This window comes from Sarcophilus harrisii, chromosome 6 (assembly GCF_902635505.1).
Source record: "Sarcophilus harrisii chromosome 6, mSarHar1.11, whole genome shotgun sequence".
Lineage (NCBI taxonomy): Eukaryota > Metazoa > Chordata > Mammalia > Dasyuromorphia > Dasyuridae > Sarcophilus > Sarcophilus harrisii.
Genome location: NC_045431.1, coordinates 88,866,733 through 88,889,097, shown reverse-complemented (window position 1 = coordinate 88,889,097; position 22,365 = coordinate 88,866,733). Strand labels below are relative to the sequence as shown.

General features: G+C 31.5%; 1 protein-coding gene across 5 annotated transcripts in view; it reads left to right on the top strand.

Annotated features, from left to right (window-relative positions):
* The window catches only part of FSTL5 (follistatin like 5), a 933,164-nt gene that overhangs the window by 433,229 nt on the left and 477,570 nt on the right, over positions 1–22,365 (top strand). The gene's annotated exons all lie outside the window — the stretch shown is intronic.

Here is a 22,365-nt window from a genome sequence, read left to right as displayed (position 1 = left end):
GACTCTCAAATTTTCTACTCTGTTATTAACTAGTTAGTTATAAGATTCCCCTCTTCCCTTCACTGATGAAATTATACCTTTAAGCACAGCTAATAGACTAACTACTTCAAAGTTGAAATAATGATTGCCTAAACCTGAACCTTCTATGGACTTCCAGTTCTCAGGGAATTGGGTCTTTTTGAAAATGATTGTTCAGTTACCAGGTATTTGCTAGAGAATTTATGTTATTATGATCTAAATTTCATTAATTTTCTATCTTTAAATTGCATGTTGAATGCCTTACTTCTTTTTCTTTTATACCAACAGCATTTTTTTTTCCAAAATATATGCAAAGATAGTTTCAGCATTCTCCCTTGCAAAGCCTTGTGTTTCAAATTTTTCTTTTTCCCTTCCTTCCTCCTCCCTCACCTAGAGAGGAAGTAATGCAATATAGTTTAAACATGTGCAATTCTTCTCAACATATTTCCACATTTATCATGCTGCACAAGAAAAATCAGCCCTTTTTTCATCAAAAATGAGAAAGAAAAAAAAAAAAAACAAGCAAACAATAACCAAAAACAACAAAACAAAACAAACAAACAAACAAAAAACCTCAACAATGTGAAAATACTATGTTGTAATTCACATTTAGGCCCCATACTCCTCTCTCTGAATGCATCACAAATCTATTGGAATTGGACTGCTTCAGTTTTTTGAGCAAACTGGATTTCCCAGATTGAGAGATTTGCCCTACTTGCCTCTTTCCTCTTCTATTGCTGCCCATTTCCATATAGGATTCATCAAATGGGAATTCTAGGAAAATATCATAATTCATCATATCTAAGTTCTTAGCAATTTGGAAAGTTTGTCAGTAAGCAGTGGACTTTGATTGCACTTACCAAACCTTTCTATTTAATCACAATCTAAATAATTGACCCTATCTAAAACAAATTGTGGAAGAAAGCTTTACAAAAATACTATTACCATTTTTCTCATCACTCAGAAAATGTATCATTCAACCTGATAACTATTTTATCTCCTAAGTTCATAAATGCTATTTCCAGAAAGAGAGTATGGTAAAGCCAGGGATAGCTTTAAAGAGACATCTTGGTTGAAATATCATTTCTGTTGCTTCCTACATTTTCTAGGAAAATTGTTTGCTGCTCTAGGGGGCTTGATTTTTTTCTCCCTTAAATCTATCTCTGCATTGATGATTTTTCAGTGCTCCTTCCACCACTGAATTGAAGATTTGGGTTTTGTCTATTTGTTTGACTTTTGCTGTCTTGGGACACAAATTTTATCTATTCAAAAGAAATGGACATTTTGGCAGTTATTCAGCTAATTTGGTCAGTATGGAATTAAATCAGTTAACATTATACCTCAAAGTATTAGTGTTACATAATTTGAAGAGTTTTAAATTCATATCTTACCATCTTAAGGGAATTTGTGTACCTTTTTGGGGTTTAATTTAATAAGAATTAATTTTACAGGAGAATTTGGCTCATTTTTTTCTAGACAGCAGAAAAAGCAATTAATTAAAGGATTGTGGTAATGGAGATATGACACCTCTTTTATTCTAAATCCCTCCATTCCCCCCGTGTGAGTCAAATACATTGAAAATTAATATGAAATGGTGCAAAATATTAATTTATCATACTCCGTATGAAGCCCATGTTCTATTATTGATTGTTAAAGGACTTATTAAGTCAGCCCATTCCATTTTTTGAGTAATTTTATTTTTTTTTTGTAATTTTTTTCCTTATATTTAGTCTTATTTTAATTGGTTTCAAAGGTCACCATTTTCCTAATTTTTCCCTTTGAGGGCAGATAGACTAATCCTGGACTCCCCACTGTCTGTCACCATCCTCCATATCTAATCAGTTATCAAGATTTTTCAATTTCACCTTTGCAGCATCTCTCCTATACACTTTTCTTTCTCCTCTGAGAAAGCAATGACAAGTGCTTCTCCTCTGAGAAAGCAGTATCTGCTACCATCTTGGTCTAGACTATCATCACTTCAGTTAGACTATTACAATAGCTTCCTGAAAGGTCTGACTGCCTCAAGTTTCCACCTAGTCCAATACATCCTCCAATTGTCAGACAAAGTAATTTTCCTACAGAATAAATCAGACCATATCACTTTCCTTTACCGCCACCTCCCCATTCCCCTTGGTGTCTTATTGCCTCCAGGATCAAATACAAATTCCTCTGTTTGTTATTCAGAGCTCCATTATAATCTACCTCCTCACTCTACTTTTCCAATCTTCATTCAACTTACTGTATTGTTTGATCCCATGGCACTGCCTCCTTGTTTTTCCTCAAATAAGACACTCCATTTCTCTCAGCTCTGGTTGCTGTTTTTGTTTGTTTTTTTTTCCTGTTAATTCCCAATGTTTGGTATACTCTTCCTCTTATCTTCACACAGTGGTTTCTCTGATTTTCTTTAAGTCCCAACTAATATCCTGGATCCTAGAGGAAGCCTTTCCCAATATCCGCTGTTATTTCCTATTCTTCCTGTCTATAAATTGTACATACATATTGTTTGCTTTTTATTTACTCTTAGATGTTGAACTTCTAGAGGGCTGCCTTTTGTCTTTTCTCCCCACAATGCTTAGCACAGTGGCCCAGCACAGAATTGGTACTTAACAAAAATTTATTATTCAGTTGATTGATCTTAAGATATTCAACTAGATACCTCCAAGCAAATTAACAGTCACATCAGTGAGTTTCCCAAGCTTTCTCCCTCTCTCTGAAATTGTGTTAACCACACTGGATAAATAGTTTATGACTATTCTGGTTCAAATCAGAGAGTTCATCAAGTTCTTGGGCTAGAGGTAGCCTTAATAATCATGTTAATCCTCAATTTTTTCAGATGAAAAAAATAGATGTAACCTCCATGTTTAACAGAGTTATTGGAAGCTTGATTGACTTAGCATACGTAAAATGTTTCGCAAATCTTAAAGAGTTCTATAAATGCTAGATTTTTTTTTTGTTTCTCCCCAGATCTGTGATTCCTAATTTTTGAGGGGCAGGGTAGCTCCATTAATACATGATGAAGAATATATAGTCAGGACTACTACCTGATGCATTTTAAAAATTGAGTTAAAAAAAAAACAGTGTTAAAATTGTAATAAAATTCTTTATCTTTATTTCCATTATGGTGATTTGCCTTAATTAAGGGGGAGAGTAGAAAACTGAATGAACATTAAATGATTATAAAGCAAATCTATTCTGCATTGTAAAAGAGGTTTTTCCCACTCCCTCCTCTTATTTTCCATTTTCCTTCATTCTCTTCCACATTTCCTTTTTTTCAATCATTGTTCCTTCTCTTCTTTCTTTTTATCATAATCATTTTATTTTTTTCCTCACCCTTTCTTCTCAATGTCCTTTTTCCTCCTCTTCTCACTCTATCACATTCCTTCTACCAATTTCTGTAAACTGTTTTTGTCTCACATAATATCTGGGAGTTGTCACATGATAAAAATGAATGCCAAGTTAAAGAAATAATATCTATTTTGTATTCTAAATAATTCCACTAAGGGACTTAGCCTGTGAAAGAGTACTCAAGTTCATTGAAAGGGCATAATTAAAATAAAAACTCATCCTACTTACATGCTACTAGCCATAGATTCCTTGAAAAAGTATTGTACCTGTAGCATCTATTCCCCATCATTTTTGTTGCTAGTGAATAACACTTGGCATAGTTAATTACTGAGTTACAGCCAAAATTCTGTCTAACCTTAGAGTTGCCATGCACTAGACACAGCAGGATATTTGAATTCTCTGTCAGTGGGGTCAGAGGTTCTTGTCTTCTAAATGTTAGTACAAGATAATGGAAAAGAGAAATATCAAGTTGTGATCTCAATTATTATCATTTCCTTCTAAACTATGCTAAACCAAGTTTAGGATTTTTAATTCAAAACACACACACACACAAACACACAAAACCCTTTTTTGTTTGTTTGTTTGTTTTAGTACCTCCATATTGCCTTTAGTATAAAATATAAACTCTTGTAGTTTAAAATTCTCCCATATCTTGCCTTCTATCTACCTTTCTAGATTTATTTCAAATCAACAAATATACTCATTCAAATTTATTCATTTATTTCATATTTCTTTTACAAACTCCAAACTTGGGTCAAACCAACCCATATGGTATCTCCCCTAACTTGCCTCAGTAATATTTTTGAGGTGTTAACTAACAAGTTTGGTTATTTTTTCTTAAACTATATTGAAATGATATTTGAGATCAGGCTACTGTCATCAATTCCCAATTTCTTTAGTATAAAGCCTCCGAGAAAGAGCACTTAGTTGTTCACAGTAAACTTGTCATCATTTGAGGGCTAATTCCAAGACACTGAAATAAATGGTTTTTGAACTGATTATTCTTTGGAGGGAGGAGTGGAGAATGGAAAGATATAGTTCATTCCTGGAAAAGGGCAAATGTTATCTTCTTTTTCAAAATGAAGATATGTAGATTCTTGTTATAGATCAGTGAGATTAATTTTGATTCATAACAAAATTCTACAGTACATTATTTAAAGGGTTATAACATTTAAGAAAGTAGTGATCACTAAGAGCTATCATCTGTTCATCAAGCATGGGTCACAAAAGATTAAAATCTCATTTCCTTTCTTGACAAGATAACTATAGAGTGTTAACACAGAAGAAATTAGATGCCACTCATATCTCACAGATATTCCTTGGATTTTTGCAAAGTTTTTGACTATATTTAATGATTGCTTAATGCAAAAGTTGGAGAAATGTTGTCTACATTGCAATAGATAGGTGAGAGAAGCCTGGAATTAAATTTCTACTCGAACTTTCTAGGGACCTTTTTGTGGTTATATTCTGCTTATTATTAATCAATTACTTCACCTAAATGATGGCATAGTTTGTGTTGCTAAATATCATAATGGAAAGAACTCTAGTCAGAAAGATCTGTGCTCAAATCTTGCCTAAGTTACTTCCTAGCTGTATGACCCTGGACGAGTCATTTAACCCCCATTTCTTCTTCAATTTCTCCATCTGTTCAATGGCATAAAATGATGATAGTATCTCCCTCTCAGGTTGCTTTGAGAATCAAATGAAATACTATTCATAAATCATTTTGCAAACCTTAAAGCATAAAATAAAAGCTATTATCATTGTTGTTGAATATTCATCAAATTTGGAAATGACACAAAAGCATATAGTTAACATGTTGAATAATAAGATATGTTACATATCAGTAAGCTAGAATAATACTTAAGTCTAATTATATGAAAAAAAATTAAGAATAAACAAATCTTCTTTAGGCTCAAACCATCCAGTCAAGAAATACAGGATAGAGATATAGCAAGCAAAGATCCGAATGAAAAATATCTGAAAATCTTTAGTATGAAAATCTCATTATCAGCCAAATCATGACACAGAAGTTTAAAAATATTAAGGTAATATCTTATATACTATGTTAATTATTATAGTGTGTATTATATTACATTCTGTCAATAGTAGAATAACATGATTTCCCAGAAAATAAGATACAGAGATTCTGTAATTCTAAATGTAGATTATTTTATAAATTTAAGGATTATTGAGAATGCATGGCCTAGTACATAGAAATAATAATTTGTCAGAAAATGAGAAATAAGTATTCTTTTGTCCTTGAACTGTAAGACTGTGTTTGGTTTTGGATGTCAAATATTAAGAAGAAAGATATTAACAAATTGAAGGATATGCAGAAGAGTGTGACCAGATCAACAACAGCAACAACAAAAAAAGTGCAAAGAAAACCTAGCAATAACAAAACATGTCATACAGAGAGAAATTGAAGGCATTGTGAAATTTTTAGTTTGAGACAGCTTAGGGAGAAGCAACTATCCTCAAGTGTTAGGGAGAAAGGGGAATTGTCACATTTGATTTTTTTTTTTTTCTGTATTATTCATGTAAGTCGTGGGAAGGCAAATGCACATTTACCTCAATGACAATGAAGTCTCTCAAAAGGATAAAGAGTTGCTCTTAAGTGAAGGATGCTTGACACTAGATGGGGATGTTGTTAGAAATGAGTTCTATCCAATTTAAGGGTGCAAGCTGGTTTCTAACACTGAGATTCTGTGATTTTAAACAAAGGTTGTTTATTTAACAAAGTTAAGATTTATTGAGAAGCCTATGTTCAAATGCATACAAAGCAACTTTTAGCATCATGATGATCTGGGTCTCAGTCCTATCTCTGACAATACTGACTATTGAATTGGAACAATTAGCCTACTTGCTCCATATGCTAGTCATCTCTCAAGCTCCCTAAACTTCAGAACATTTTCTGAGCTGACCTTGAAATTCTTTCGATTGATGATTGCAGAGGTCTGGGGTAAGAGGGTAAAAGGGAACTATGTTCGGGGAAGAAAGGGACAAATTGATAGTGTATCATTAACTCCCAAGTAATGGTTTATTTCTGCAACTTAAACCTAATAGTCAGATAACATTGTTAAGTTTGGAAGGTTCATTACCAAAGATCAGACTGTTCAGTGATAGTTTTTAATTTTTTTAATGTTTTTTATTTGTTTTTGTTTTTATTTTTTACATTTTAACAACAATTGCTAATATTCTCTTTCTTCTGAGATATGGAAAAGGCTACACAGTATGCACTGCTGATAGAAACATATATATATATATATATATATATATATATATATATATATACACACACACATACATACTATTGATGAAATCCAGAACTGAAATTGTGAAGTCCAACTTTTAAAATTTGTTTTGTTTTGACTACTATTGGTCTTACAATACAAAAACAAAAGAAGAAATAAAACTGGATCTGTTTCTAAATAAGTCATTCTCACAATCTCTTATTCAGCTTGCTGATTCTCTGTTCCAAAATGCACCAATTAATTACCATTTGTATTTGGAGGAAACATGGATAGTTTTAGTTTAAAAGAGTCTTAGGAAACAAATATAGTGAAATATATGAAGTATTCTGGAAATCTGTGTCTAACTTGAACTATTTTCAATCTTCAGATAAAAATCATGTATCTAAAATTAAAAAAATAATTTCTTCTGATTTTTATAAGTATTATAAAATTTAAGTCTGACCGAGGAAGAGAAAACATTTTGTTAATAATGTAAGTTTTAAAATAGAGAGTATATTTTGTCATAGAATATAACTACTTTCAAAGTCAGTATGTTATAGTAGAAGGAATAGTGGTATTTAAATATCTGGATTCACATTCTGGCTCTGACACATAATAGTGGTTTTAAACTTAGGCAGGTGGTATTTCCTTTATTTGCCCTGAAAAACTGGGATAATAACCCTTAATTTCAAAATAATTTTGGTTGTGTTGCTTTTCGTGTCTTCTTAAACATTGAAAAGAAAGGAATTTTTTTCAATGTACATGCTTACACAGAAAAAATAAGCTTTTCCATTTTTATCCTCAAATAAACATAAAATGTGTGAATACTTAAAAAGAAATTCATCAGCTATTTTCTCATAAGGTGAAAATGAGCATTTTTGCATCTCTCTCAAGATTAGAACTTTCACACCTTCAGTGAGAATTTCTCTTAATTAAACAACTTCTTAAGTCACAGCCATATGCTATTTAGGTTGCAGCAGAATTTGTCTACAGAAAAAAAGTCAATTAATAAAAAAAAAATCAATCTTTATAATAGGAAAAAAAGTTTAATTTACTTTTAACAGAGAATTTTATAGATTTTCTTTGAACTTGAAAACATCACCATGTTTAAAAAGTTTTTTAAAAAAGATTTCATGATTACTTCCACTGCTTTTTTTCATAAAATATTCCCCCCCAAACTCCATATTTATCTAGAAAGATAAATTCCACAGTATAGAATTAACATCTTTAAATCATGCAGAAAACGTTTCTATATTTTAGTTAAAATAATGTTTGTCTCCTTTTCATCTTTTAAAAATATTTTAGTATGTTTTTTCATATCAGTTAAAGTTTTAGTAAATGATCTATTAATGATGAAAACATAAATAAGCATTAGATTTTCTAATTTTTTTTATTTGCCTTTGAATGCTTAAAAGTTCCTTTGTTTTGTCTATGAAAGTTTCTTAAAGTTTTTTTCTTTATTTTGCACACAATAGAAACATTAAAAAAAATCTGACATTCGCTTTCAGTAATACAGTACATATATATAATAAATATCTCAAGTTGTGTCATTTTCTAAGAGAAATGCTATTATATGAAAATTACCAGTATTCTTAGTAGTTCTCAATAAATGCCAATAAAAAAGGATGTTTCAGCTGTATTTCAAAAGTGGAATGTTATTTCTGCCAGAATGGGGAATGGGGAGGAGGAGTACTCACAGAATCTACATTGTTGATGACAATCAGAGTGTATTAACTAGAAATTTGTGAAGTTCTTTTTAAAAATTATTAATGTAATTACTTTCCTGTGTAATTCTATGCATTTTATTTTATACATTTAAAAACATTATTCTAAGAAGGAAAATTCCTTAGGCATCCCCAGAGTTAACTAAAGAGATCTATTCATTAATGTAATCTTGCTTTATTTCTTGTTTCTGCCTTTCTGGTTTTAATAGATTACAATTAACATTTAGCTCAAAACTTAAGTGAAAAGGGTCCTGACTTCAGCCAGAAAAGTTGTAATTTCTAGTAATAGGCCCTAAGCAAAGACATTTATGCTCTATGAGTATGAATTCTAAAGTCCCTTCCAGCTCTGCTATTCTGCATTGATTCGTATGTGTTTATGAATATATGTATATGTATATATTTATGTATCTGTCCCTCTCTTTATATACATACATATATATTTGTTATTGATGTCATTTTTCAGTCCTGTCTAATTCTCTGTGACCTCATTTGGGGTTTTTTTTGGTAGAAATACTGGATTGGTTTGTCACTTTCTCCTACAATTCAATTTATAGATGAACTGAGGCAAACAGAGTTAAGTGACCTGCCCAGGATCACACAGTAAATGTCTTAGGCTGGATTTGAACTCATAAAGAGGATTTTTTCTCACTTCAGGCCCAGTACACTATCTACTGAACTTCCTACTTGCATACTAATAAATACACATGTATACACAGAAACTGTAGCCCCCACATCTGTAGCTATCCCCCTTTCTAGAAAGAATATCTATATATGGATCAGCAAAAGGTAATTTTAGAGTTTATGGAAATATATGTATTTTCATTTTCAGGATAATGGTGAACATAAAAGCAAAAGCAGGAAGTATTCACAGCAGATGTTCTATAGCCAGATGTGTGAAAGAAAACATAGTCAGCTGACTTGTGAAAGATATCTTCTTTTAGCGAGATAAAATGAGAAAGGGATATTCTGTAAAATCATTGTTTTTGCATGTAGTGTATTCAGAATAGTAGTAGAATAATTTTAAGACAAAATTTCGATGAGTTTAAGATTGAGAAGAATTTTACATTTTCTCATTATCATGAGTGGAACTATAAAGCAAAATGTTACTGGTACAAGTTGTGATAACTGCCCTATAATAGAAATGATATCATTTTCTTTATGGGATCAAAACTAGGAATATTGTGGAAGGAGGGAGGAAAAAAAAGATTAAATGAGGCAACATATGTAAAGCACTTAGGAAAACTAAAATCACTACATAAATGCTAGCTCTTGTTATTCGAGCCATATAATAATTGAGTCAGGTGTATTTCATTAGGCAGAAATTATTTATAGGAAACTGGTTGAAGGATAATGAATTACTTCATTTTGAAATTGTTTGGCGTCAGATAAACTCTATGTTTACTTAGGAAAAAAAAAACAATTCACAAACTGTTTAATATACATGAGCTCCTGAGTTCTATACAGTTATGCCTCTTATAATTTCTTTCTTGTATATAGTGAGAATAACTGTATCATAACTAGTATAATCTATTTGGGATTAGGGAAAAAGAACATTTTAATAGATATAAGCCACTTCAAGAAAGAGTATCTGTGTATCTGTGTCTGTGTGTTTCTGTATAGAGACAGAGAGAGAGAGACAAACACAGAGACAGAGGGATAGTGAGAGAAACAGAAAGACATGGAGAGACATAGAAAGAGACACAAACATAAAGAGATACCCACACACTGAAGGAGATAGAGACAGAAAAAGGGACACACATAGAAGCAGAGCACAGAAAGAAAAAAAGACAGAGGAATAGACAGGGACTTTTAGGGACAGAGACAGGGAGATAAAATCAGACAGATACAAACATAGTTTGAGCTTTTTTTCTAGCTTATAAGTAGTATTAATTTACTTTACTTGGGCCAGAATTGTTTCACTTTTTCTAGAGGTAAGAAAAAAAGTGTGTGGGGGGGGGTGGGGGCTGGGAGGGAGAGAAGTGTTGTAGCAGCATTATTGGTAAACTGCAAAGAAAAATGGAACCTGAAGTTTAAATCCTAACTCTGACATATATTAACCTTTTGATTATGAGTAAGTCATTTTAGAAGATCTGGGTTGAAATTATTTCAGAATAACTTAATAAAAAGAAGATAAAATAAGCTCTTGTTAATTTAAAATCCATTTTTATGTTCATGACAGAGAGGATAGGAAGGGGGAGTTTAAAGTCATTTCTTAAAATGGCAAATGCAATAGAACAGAACAAAATATAATTACAGGAACTAAACTTGAAATTTCATTTCTAGAGGAAATTCTTGAATGAGAAAAGTTCCTCTAGTAATGAAGGTTAACCTCTATTGCTGGTTTTTGAGTGGCCTACAGTACTGAGGGGTTAAGTGATATACCCTGATTCAAAAGGCCATTAGGTCATGAGAGGTAATACTATAATATGATTCTACCTGATTTTGAGGCCTTTCCTTTACCCCTACTATACTAAACATGCAAGATTTATAAAGATGTTATTTTAATATATTTTACATTATACATTTTGATAGACTTTCCTTCAGAGACTGTGAATACTATCATTGTATATTTCAGAGCAAATAGAACCTTGGGAGAGGATCAATTTAGTTCATTCTTTACAAGTCTATAGAGGAAGCTGGGTGGCACAGTGCATAAAGATTGGACTTGGAATCAAAATTATGTGACTGCAAATCTTTTTTTTTTAGATTCTTATTAGATCTGTAAGCTGGTCAAGTGAAAACATCTTAGGTTCATTTTCTTCATCTGCAAAATCTCTTTCACAGGTTGATGGAAGTGTCAAATGAAAGAAAATATAGAAAATGTTTTACAAAATTTAAAGTGTTACATACATATTGTTATTAACACTAATAATAATATTGATGGAAGTTAGTATAGCATAGTGAAAAGCCAGCCACATAGCAGAAATATCTAGGATCAAGTATCACTTTTGAGACTCATATATACATTTATTCAAGAGTAAAACTACTTTGAGAAGCAGTATGGAACAATGACTTAGACGAATGACCTAGAAATCAAGGTTCAAATTATATCTCTAATACTTATTTTTATCTATATGACTCTGGGAATTTTCAAATGTATGAAATAGAGATAAAAAATAAGTTCATTGCTTATCACATTTAATTGTGAGAAAGATGCTTTGTAAACTTTCAAGTTCTTTGTAGCAATGTGGATTGTAATATTTGTTGACTATTTCAAGTGGATACTATGATTTAGGGACAGGGTTTTATCCCTGGTTTCTACCTCACAATGTAATATTTGAAGTAAATTTCCCCAGGTCTAGAAAAATTAAACTGCTCTGAAATGTGGTTACTCAGATTTTATGTCCACTAAAAATTTTAAAGGAACAAATCTTTCAATAGTGAAATCATAAATTATTTTACTGCTGTGAGAGCATACTTGTAGGCAGTTAACAATGACGGTATGGTAGAGGTAATCAATATGTTACAGCACAATTAGACAAGCGATTACAGAGTGGACCTTAACTAACTCCTTATTTCTGATCAATTTAAAATCACTAAATACATTATTGAAATCCTATCCTGTAGTATTTTCACCTTTTTTTTTCCTTGTGGTTTTTTTTTTTTCTTTTGGTCTGATTTTTCTTGCACAACATGATAAATATGGAAATATGATTAAAAGGATAACACATATTTAACCTATATCAGATTGCTTGCTGTCTTGGGGAGGGGAGAGGTAAGGGAGGAAGGGAGAAAAATTTGGAACACAAAGTTTTAAAAAATGATTGTTGAAAATTATGGTTTGGAATAATAAAATACTATTGAGAAAAGAAAGAAAGAAAGAAACCCTATACTAATTTTAATTGGATCAGTGTGGGGTTTTTTGGAGTAGCATTCTAGAGCAGAAACAGAAGAACTGAGTTCTAATACTATTGATCTCACCTATCTCCTTTATTTGGAGAAGCTAGGTGACACAGTGAATAGAGGGCTGGGCCAAATCCTTGCTCAGGCACTTATTATCTTTGTGGTCCCTGGGCAAGTCACTTGATCCTGTCTCTCTGTTTCATCATTTGTAAAATGAATTAGAAAAGAAAATGGTTAACCACTGCAGTATTTTTGCTCCCAAAAAACAGGATCACAAAGATTCAGATATAAGTGAAATGACGGAATAGCAAACATTCCACTTATTAGCTATGTGACTATGGGCAAATGACTAAATCTTACTACACTTACAGTTTCTTTTGCAATACAGATGTTAATGGTAGTTTAGTTTTGAGTTTATTTGAGGTGGATGACTTTTCCATTGTTAAAGTAAGAGCCTTTCTATCCCCCAAAAAAGCCATTATCTGAAAAGGACAGTTTTCCTTTCCATACTAGAAAAGGTAAGACTGTACAGGGAAATTGACAAATTAGTATATTTCCCTTTTCAGGATTAGTATAGGATGAAATAAAACATAAATGTAGACAGTATTGAGAGGCAAATGATTTCACATGAGCTTAAAAATGTAAACAATTTGTTAACAATTCTATCTTGTTTATTTTCTTGAACCCAAATCAGTTCCTCCTTTTCTCCCCCCATCCCTTATTTTTGCTTTTATCCTACTCTCTTTTTCTCCACCCCCCTCCTCCTACTAAATCCCTTTTTCTTCTATTCTCTCTTCCTTTGGTCTTCTCCACTGCTCTTATGAACACAATTATTATTTTGTTCTTTTTGAACTCCTCCCTATGGCATAAATGGAAAGAAAACTAGATGTAAAATTAAAGTCACTCAGTTAGAAATCTGGTTCTACCATTTATTTACTCTGTGTGTGACCACAAATGAGTCACTTAACCTCACCAGTCCTTAATTTCCTAACATAAAAGGAAGAAGGGGTCAACAATATGGCCTCTAGGGATACCCATGATCCTATGATTTTATTATTTTTCATGTCCTCTGAGATCCCTTCCAACTCTAAATCCTTGATCCTGGAGAAAAAGTCTTTTTCTATCTTTTTATTTTTATTCCTACCTCCAACCTCAGAGCTATTGAAAGAGCTGAGGAGGCAGAAGATATAATTCAAATCTCAGTTCAGCTAATGCCTGTGGTATATTAGGTAAGTTAGACACTAGGTAAGTTGCTTCATCTTTTTAGGATTTCCTTTCTTCATCTGTAAAATGAGGATATGGAACTTAATGACTTCTAAGATCTCTAACAGCATTAAATCTATGATCTTATGATTTAGATTTTAAATGGGTTAACATCTAAATCTGTGTTGAAAATACTCATTCCTAGTAGAATGGAGAGCATTCTTACAGCAGAAGTGATTAACATAGAACTTTGATGAAATCACAGATTTTTCGATATTTACTAATATGTATACATTCATAGATGAATATACAAATATCTGTTTTTACATAATAATATCCAAACAAATATATTATCTAAGAATATAATGTCTTATTGTCATGCTTATGTACTCTAGGTCAAGTTCTTCATGTTTCTTAATTTGAGTAATTTGACTGAAGTAATGTATACTTTGATCTTGTCCATAATTTAAAATTTTAAATCTAATACTAATGTGGCAAGTCTCTGTAATTTTTTACTCATTATGCATATTAAGGCAAACTAATCAAACCATTTGACCTCTTCAAAGTAAAAAAAAAATATACAAATAAATCTCTCAAAGTATGTAGAAGTGTTCTATTAGTAACTGATTGGTTTTTCTAGACTTAACAAAAAAGGACAGAAGGAAGAAAAAAAGCCTGAATAATGAAATTCTAAGAAAAAAAAATATATTAGCTTTTAAAACGAAAATTTAAAAAAATTAGATTTTTTGCATTTGAAGTTTTTTGCTATATATTAGAGACAAATTAATTTGTTAAGGATAAGAAATTATAATACTTCAAGTACTCCTTTAAGAGAAGGAAGTTTTTTTTTTTTTTTTGAGAAATGCAGAAGGGTAATGTTGAAGAAAAATACTAATGAAGTTTTACTAGAGACAAATTTAGTTTTCATTAAAAATGTTTCATATCATAGTTACCAAAAGAAAGTTTTCCAATACACATTTAGAAATAACCCATTCATCTCAGCTAAAATTTAATAAAGCTTAACCTTAGTACCATAGAATGATGAAGATATTTCTTTCTAATGTGAATGGCATTTGACCTTCATAGTCACCTTTGTATCATTATAAATAACCATAAAGTAAGGAATTGGGAGAACTCCCTTGGTGTTATCACTCTTCTCACATAGAAAGAGAATATTTTCTAACAGTCTCTATCCCTTCCCAATTGCCTTTAGGACACCAAGAAGACTAAAAATAAAAGCAATGCTACAATAACTCCCACTTATACAGTTTAAAGCCTTTTCTCTCAATAGACTCACAAGGAATATAGATTTAGATTCTTTAATTGTCCTAAAATTTAAACATAAATCTTTTATATTTTCAGACTGTTGTTAAACTCAACATAGCACTGAACTATTTTTAGGTCATATCTAATCTTGGTTAGGGAGATAATTCTGAGAATATATGCATTTAAGTAGAATTGATAATAAAGTGAAGTATGTAATGAGGCCAGCTTACATAAATCATGAATATTAATTTATGATCACATGTTGTAAAATTTTGGAATTGGAAAGAAACTGAGCGTCATCTAATACAACCTCATATCACAAAATAAATAGTAATAGTGGTATTAATGATAAAGAAAATGATGGTATATTCTCACAAAGTTTTGATACTCACCACCCATCCATCTACCCACAAATACATTACCATGAAGTAAATCTTATAGTTATGCTTATGTCTAATTTCTAATTGTGGGAAGGGAAATTCAATAGGTGATTTACTGAAAGTCATGCAATACGTGAATTGTACATTCCAGGAATCAAAACTTGGTATTCTGCCTCCAAGTCTAGCATTCTTTTTATTACATCTATTAGTAAATGTAGTTCAGTTGTCTCAGTCATGTCTGACTCTTCATGACCTCATTGGTGTTTTCTTGACAGAGATACTGGGATAGTTTGCCATTTCTTATTCCAACTCATTTTTCAGAAAAGGAAATTAGGCAAACAGGGCTAAGTGACCTGCCCAGGATCCACACAGCTCCTAAGTATTTAAGGCCATATTTAAATTCAGGTCCTCCTGACTTTAGGCCTAGTGCTCTATATACTGTGTCATCTCTCTGTTTGTATTATATCCATAGACCATGATAAAATCAAAACTCACATCTATATAACACTTTAAATATACAGCCATTTTCACATAACAACTCTAAAATGTAAGTTGATCAATGTCAATTTTCATTTAGAACTTAAACTGTCATGAAGCTTATCCATAATTACATGGCTAGTATCAGAAATTTTGACCCTCAAGACCTGGATGAGTGTGTCCAGCTTTTCTGCTACTATTAACATTAAGAAATCAGCTGCTCCATATACAAGCCACTCTTTCCCTCATTTTTTGAACCATTGCATGGAATATAATACTTTATTCTAGTTCTCAGTATCCTCAGGTTTATTCAAGGTTCAGTTCCAATTTGTTTATCTCTGTCAATCCTTTCTTAATCCCCCTCACTTTGTAATTCCTTCCCTTCATTTCCTGACAAAATAAATTAACCTTACATTCCTTTTGTACATATTTACATATAGTCATATATGTATGTGTTTCTTCCTCCTAACAGAATATAAGATTCTTGAGGGTTTGATTTTTGCTTCTTTGAACTTGAGACCAATTCATATAACACTTTGAGACTTCCTTTGTGGACATTTTGTCCTTGTCTGAGTTGATGTTTTGGTCTTCCCTGTAACCATAGTCGCTTCTATGGTAAAAGTTATTTTCTGTTTCTTGCTCATTTTTTCCTTTTCTTTTTTTTTTTTTTTTCTTTTTTCTTTTTTCTTTTTCTTTCTTTCTTTCTTTTTTTTTTTTAACCTTTAAGGTGGAGCTCTGCTCCTGGGGGAAAGGAGACACTGTCCCAAGCTTCTTGTGTAGTTCAGAGCTTTAGTTTTGAGCACAAGTGTCCCTTGTATTTATAGGGGCCCTTTGTGAACAATCTTTTCACACCCCTGAGACTGACCTTTGTTAAAGTTCTTCTAATCTATCTTGAGCTGGAGATTGTTTTCATTCCTTCAGATTCTGTTCAGAGACTTGGTTTCATGTGTTTTTTGAGGGAAACTGGGAGAGCTTAAGTAGCTTCTTGATTTCACTTTGCTATTTTGGTTGCACCCTGGGAAAATGTCCCACCTCAGGTTTAATCCATCTTTTCTAGGAGATGGAGGAAAGGGAGGGAATCTGGAGGCCAAAAATTGTTAATGGGTCTTTCATTACTTAAAAGAAAACTATTACAGTATGACAAAATTTCTGAAATAAGTATATTTGGAGTAAAAAACAATCCTTTCATATATTACAAGTAATCCTAGTACTTCATATACACACATATGTGTGTACACATATATAGAAAAATGTGTATGCATATATGTAATATGCATGCATATATAAACAAATATGCTTATGTAAAAGTATAATCTTTAATATGTGTGAAACACTTTACATATACCTTCATTTAATCCTTATAACAACCCTGTGAATTAGGTGCTATTGTTTTCTCTATGGACTGCATGGAACAATAAACTATGGCTTAGAGTTGCTTAATAATTTGCCTGTGATCTCACAGCTAGTAAACATCAGAGTAACAATTCTTAAAGTTATTGTAATTCATTACTCTAGTATAATAACCATTCATTTTATCCATACTGGTTACTTATTCTGCTAGCAAATAAATGACAACTCTTCTATAACTTAATAACTTGGATTGTAGTTTATGATGACTAATAAATAAATAACAGCCCAAGGCCAAATGGGTGACTTGGGCTGTTCAAACAACAGAATGAATCTTCATCTCTAGATTATACTTGAAATGTACAACAAATAAATAAAATATATTGTGCTTATGCTCCAATGGTATGTTTTTATAATCCTTTCTCACCTTTATTGACTCTATATAAGATGTGAAAGTAACATTGTAATTAACAATTATTATTTTCTAACTGAAATTAAAACTTAGGGGAAATGTGAAACTGATTTGGAGACTTTACAATTATCCAATTTTACTATAGAATGATTTTTTTTATTTCAGTTGATTTAAAGATTCAAGAATATTTTATTAAATTGAATTCATGACAGTATATTCATTCAGCCTTTGCTGTGACTTATCAACAAGAAAGCACCTCCATTTAATTATTTCATAGAAGAAAACAAGTTTAATGATTTACTTAAATAAATATCACTTACTTTAAAGGACCTTGAAATATATCAAGTGGATATGTGTTGAAGTCTTGTCTGATGATATAGGTTGTTTGAAAACTGGTTTCTACTGGCTAATATTAAGAAAAGACTGGTATTTTTATCTTTCCCCAGTACTATCTCGTCACATTTATAATTAAAAGAAGAAAACATTTTTCTTCAAACTAGAAAAATTAATTTATAGCACCACCCTTTAAAATGACTCAGCCTATGTTAGCTATCAGCAGGCAATCATAATTTCATATGACTAATGTGAAAACTAAGATTATTATAAGAGAAACAGACATGCATGTGAAACCCAAGCTATTCACAATCCATACAGAAGTTTTGAATTTTTATAACAGCAGGACAAAAGAAGGAGGTTACCAGAAATCTCCACCTAAAAGGTCTGGTATGTGATGGGGAACATGCTGTAAAGATATGAAAAGTACGAAATTCTTCCAGGAAAGAAGTAAAGAGATGGTCTCATTCTTTTCCCTTGGAAATGGCTAGATTCTGAAGATAGGATGGTCCCCTTTTTTCGAGGGTCATAGCTATTATTTTTTCAGCATAGTGAAGACTGACTGGTTTCTATCTTGACTCCCAAAGACATATAAGGAGTCCAGTTAGAGATGCAAATAATAATAATGTTGGTTCTGGGAAAGGATTCATCATTGATACATTCAGGACCTCCTGCATATTCTGAGTTCAGTGTTTCTGGAAAATATAACAAATCAAAAAGACAAGTTTAGGAGAACCTTTAATATTCCTTGATCTGTATTAATCAAAGATAATTTTTAGCTGAACAAATTAAAAGTGGAGAGAATAAGGAAGTCAGAAGTAAGATGGAACTTATTTGAAAGTAAGTCCTGAAAACAAGGTGGTGGGGCAAAGTCAAATCATTTTAGCAGCACCACTTGAATTCAAACAGTAACATGCTAATTATTCCAATAATGAAAATCAAATTAGGTGGGACCACAGTTAATCAGACTCAGAAGTGGGATAAAAACAGGAACCCATTAAAACTTCACTGGAATATTGAATTACTGGAGAAATATCTGTAGTTCTCTACAATCTGGGAAAATATCTGTGAGGATAATATATCTGCAGATGTTATATTCTTCTTTAAGGTCATGTCTATTCCTGGAGACCTTCATTAGGCTAGATTGCTGGAATTAATTCAGGGATAAGTAGCAAAAGGATGCTACAACTATGTTTCCCCTTCCAAAGAACAAGTGCTTCACAATCCATAACTGTCTGCCTTCTCTATTTTCACTTTCTTCTTTAGACCTCTTTTCTGTTGTGGTGCAATGAAAAGATATCTAATTAGGATGCAGAGAATTTTATTCATATAGTGGACTTCCATTCTAATTTGTGATTTTTCTGACTACCATCAAGACCAGCTACAATATCACCTTCTACAAGAAGCCTTTCCAAATTCTCCTTCATTCATTTACTTTGTTAAAAATGTTCATTAAATTCTGACTATATCTTATTTGTACATACCTGTTTGAATGCTTGCTTCTTAAGGAGACTAAGCTCCTTGAAAATAGTAATTCTGTTTATTTGATTTTTGTTTGTTTATTTGCTTTTCTTCCTTCAGCACTATGCATAATGCCTGGTTAAATATCTGGAATGCACATAATATATGTGTTAAACAAATTTTTGACCTTGAATCACTTTTTCTTTCTGGGACTAAGTTCCCTGATTTATAAAATGAAAGGTGCCTCCTAGGTTTAAATCTATCCTTACCTGATCATTGATAGATCTCTCCTCACATTCCTTCCACTTTCTCATTCTCAATGAAACCTATCCTATTTTTTGTTTTTTTTTTTTTTTTTTTTTTTTTTTTTTTTTTACTGTTGTTGTTTTCTAAAACTACCAAATGAGAAATATCATGTCGAACCATCAGATACTTCAGAGGAGTTGATACACTTCATATACCCAAAGTTATTAATAGACCTTCTCTCTGTTATCACTAGCCAGCAATTACCTCTGCTCCTTTAAAATTAGATCTATTCTGTCTACATCTTTGTTTTTCAAATCTCTGGACTCTACTGATCACTTTCTCAGCAATCTCATTAAATTTTACATGTGGCTCAGAGTATTCTTTATCCCTACTCCTAATGCCTCATCTAAAATCCTCATTTCCTATTCCCCCATCATTTTCATGTATAATTCCTTTAGTACTTAGTTCACTCTAGAGATGGACAAGAAAATTAAGGTCCCTCTACCCAACCACTTTTGCTGGAAGTTCTAAAATTCTTAAGGACACTCCTACTGTTTCCTAATACTTTGATAGCTTACTACAAATTATAATAGATATTCACAAATATTTAAACAATTTTTGTATTTTAAAATTGTAGAAATTTGATTATTTATTTGATTGGTTTCTTTTATGACTAGCATAGTGACTTCGCTACAGGCATGGTGAAAAACAACAAAACAGTGACAAACACTGCCGACTGCAAAAAAAAAAAAAAAAAGTAAACGCCCCAAATCAATGCCTACCACCAAAACACCAAAATATTCAGATCTTCATAAATTTGAGAACACCCTTTTTTTTCCTTTTGTACTGATTCCAGTAATTCTATATTTAAATTGAGCAAATATTCTGATTTTACCTAAATTCTGTTTGTACTTCTGAATATTCATTATTTGGAGAAAATAATAAAAGAAAGAAAGAAATTAAGTTTTACGTGTAACAAATTATATTTACTAGAGGAAATAATTGCCTTTCCCCAAGCTATCCACTCAGGACATGAATTCCTATCTTATTGTTTCTGACAGCATAGTAATATTACATTACATAGATGTATCGCAATTTGTTTAGCCATTCTCCAATAAATGACTATCTACTTTGTTTCAGTGCTTTATTACCCCCGCAAAACACTACAATAAATCTATAACTATATATATCTATCTACATATTTACATATGTATGTATATGAGACATTTCTGTAATAGTCTTTTTTGAGATATATTCTTCTGCATGGGATTTTTGAATAAAATAGTATTTAATCACTTTTTTTAAAAAGTATAATTGAAATTAATTTCTAGAGGAGTTGGGACAATTTATAGCTCCACCAGTAATGTACAATGTGTATGACTTCTTGAAATACTTCCAACAATGTCTTCTTGCTATTTTAAAAAAATCTTAACTGGTATGTTTGGATACAGATGAAACATCAGGCATTTTGATTCACATTTCTCTCCAATTATTTGGTGAGGCAAGTTTTCATTGTCAGGTGTTTCTACAATCTATAACCAAACAAATCACAGCCTCAATATTAACACTTCTCCATAGAATAGGATAAAGTTATCATAAACTATAGATCTCATATTTAAAGTTAGAATTATAGAATTCCTTTTAGAATTATTAAATGCTAAAGCAGATAAATTACAGCTGTCTTCTGAACTATCCCTGTCAGTATGAAAGCATGATAAAAATTCTTATGTGTTGGATATAGTTTATGGGACGCACAGCTTAACAAAGAGCTAAAGCCTTCAAATTCCGTCTAATATATATTTAGGCCGATAATCATCTTTACTTAATAACTTTATTAGCTGGCTGTGTCAACAAGCTTCAAATTCACGAATAATTAGAAAGCTGAGTGTTTGCATTTAGAAGTAAATAGCTATGAAAGTCTTTTTAACCCATAGCCTTTCTAGAAAGTGCCTCCAACTATTTAATGACTTGTAGAGTTTGATAGTAAATGTAAAAAAGTGAGTTATTTGGCAGGTTGGAAGTGGAAGGGAGATTCTACATATAGATAATCTAAATTTGAAATAAGATTATAAAAGTTCAAAACAGAAAACACTGATGGCTATAATTAGTAAATTCAGCTCACTGATGCAAAATAGATAAGATCAGAACAAAATATATTTTAAAAAACTACCTCCATTTTGAAGTTGGAGAATTACCTTGGACACTGAATTGTTCAGTGATTTGCATAAGATTTCACAGACAGTATTTCAGATAGGACATAATGATTCTCTGAAAATGGGACTATACTTTTACAATAAATAAGATTTCACTGCAAAACAACTTATACAACTCAATTAGTCCAGTGATCAGACTAACACACTTAAATGGCTCTTTAATTTTAAACAACCAATTCATTGGGGACATTATTATAGCACTTTAGAATTCATGCTTTTTTTTATTTTTGTCTGAGGGAGTGGTGGTTTAAAAAGAATAGATCAAGAATCAAGGGTATTTTTCATCTAACCTAAGTAATTACCAGTGCTGAAATTACAGGTAGTATTGAAATCACAGTAGAGATTAGATAAAACGCAACTTCTTAAAAATGAATTGAATTTCATTTTAAGTGCTTACTATGTGCCAGGAATTGTGGATATTAGATTTGGACTCAGAGGACTCTGGCTTTCCCAATTTTTAACTCTGTAACTTTGGGAGAGTCATTTAAACTCTCATCTATAAAATGAAGAGATCAAACTGCTCTCCAAATGTATATATTATCTGAATATAAAAGATTATACCACAAAATAGAAATAGGAAAAATGAGATATAAATAACATTTTGCTTCTATGAACTAGGTATTAATGCTTCAACAAATAAATAATATATAAAAATAAAATGGAGATTTTTTTAAAATTAGATTTGATACAAGGAAGAACATGAAACCAGAATAGAAAGGGAATCAGTGATTTGGGTTTTTTTATTTTTTTATTTTTTTGTTTCGGTTCTATTTTCCTATATATAAATATATGGGAGGAATTCCCTCAAGCATAAGTGGCTAAAGAGTTTTTAAGACATTTGCCAACTATGAATAACCACAT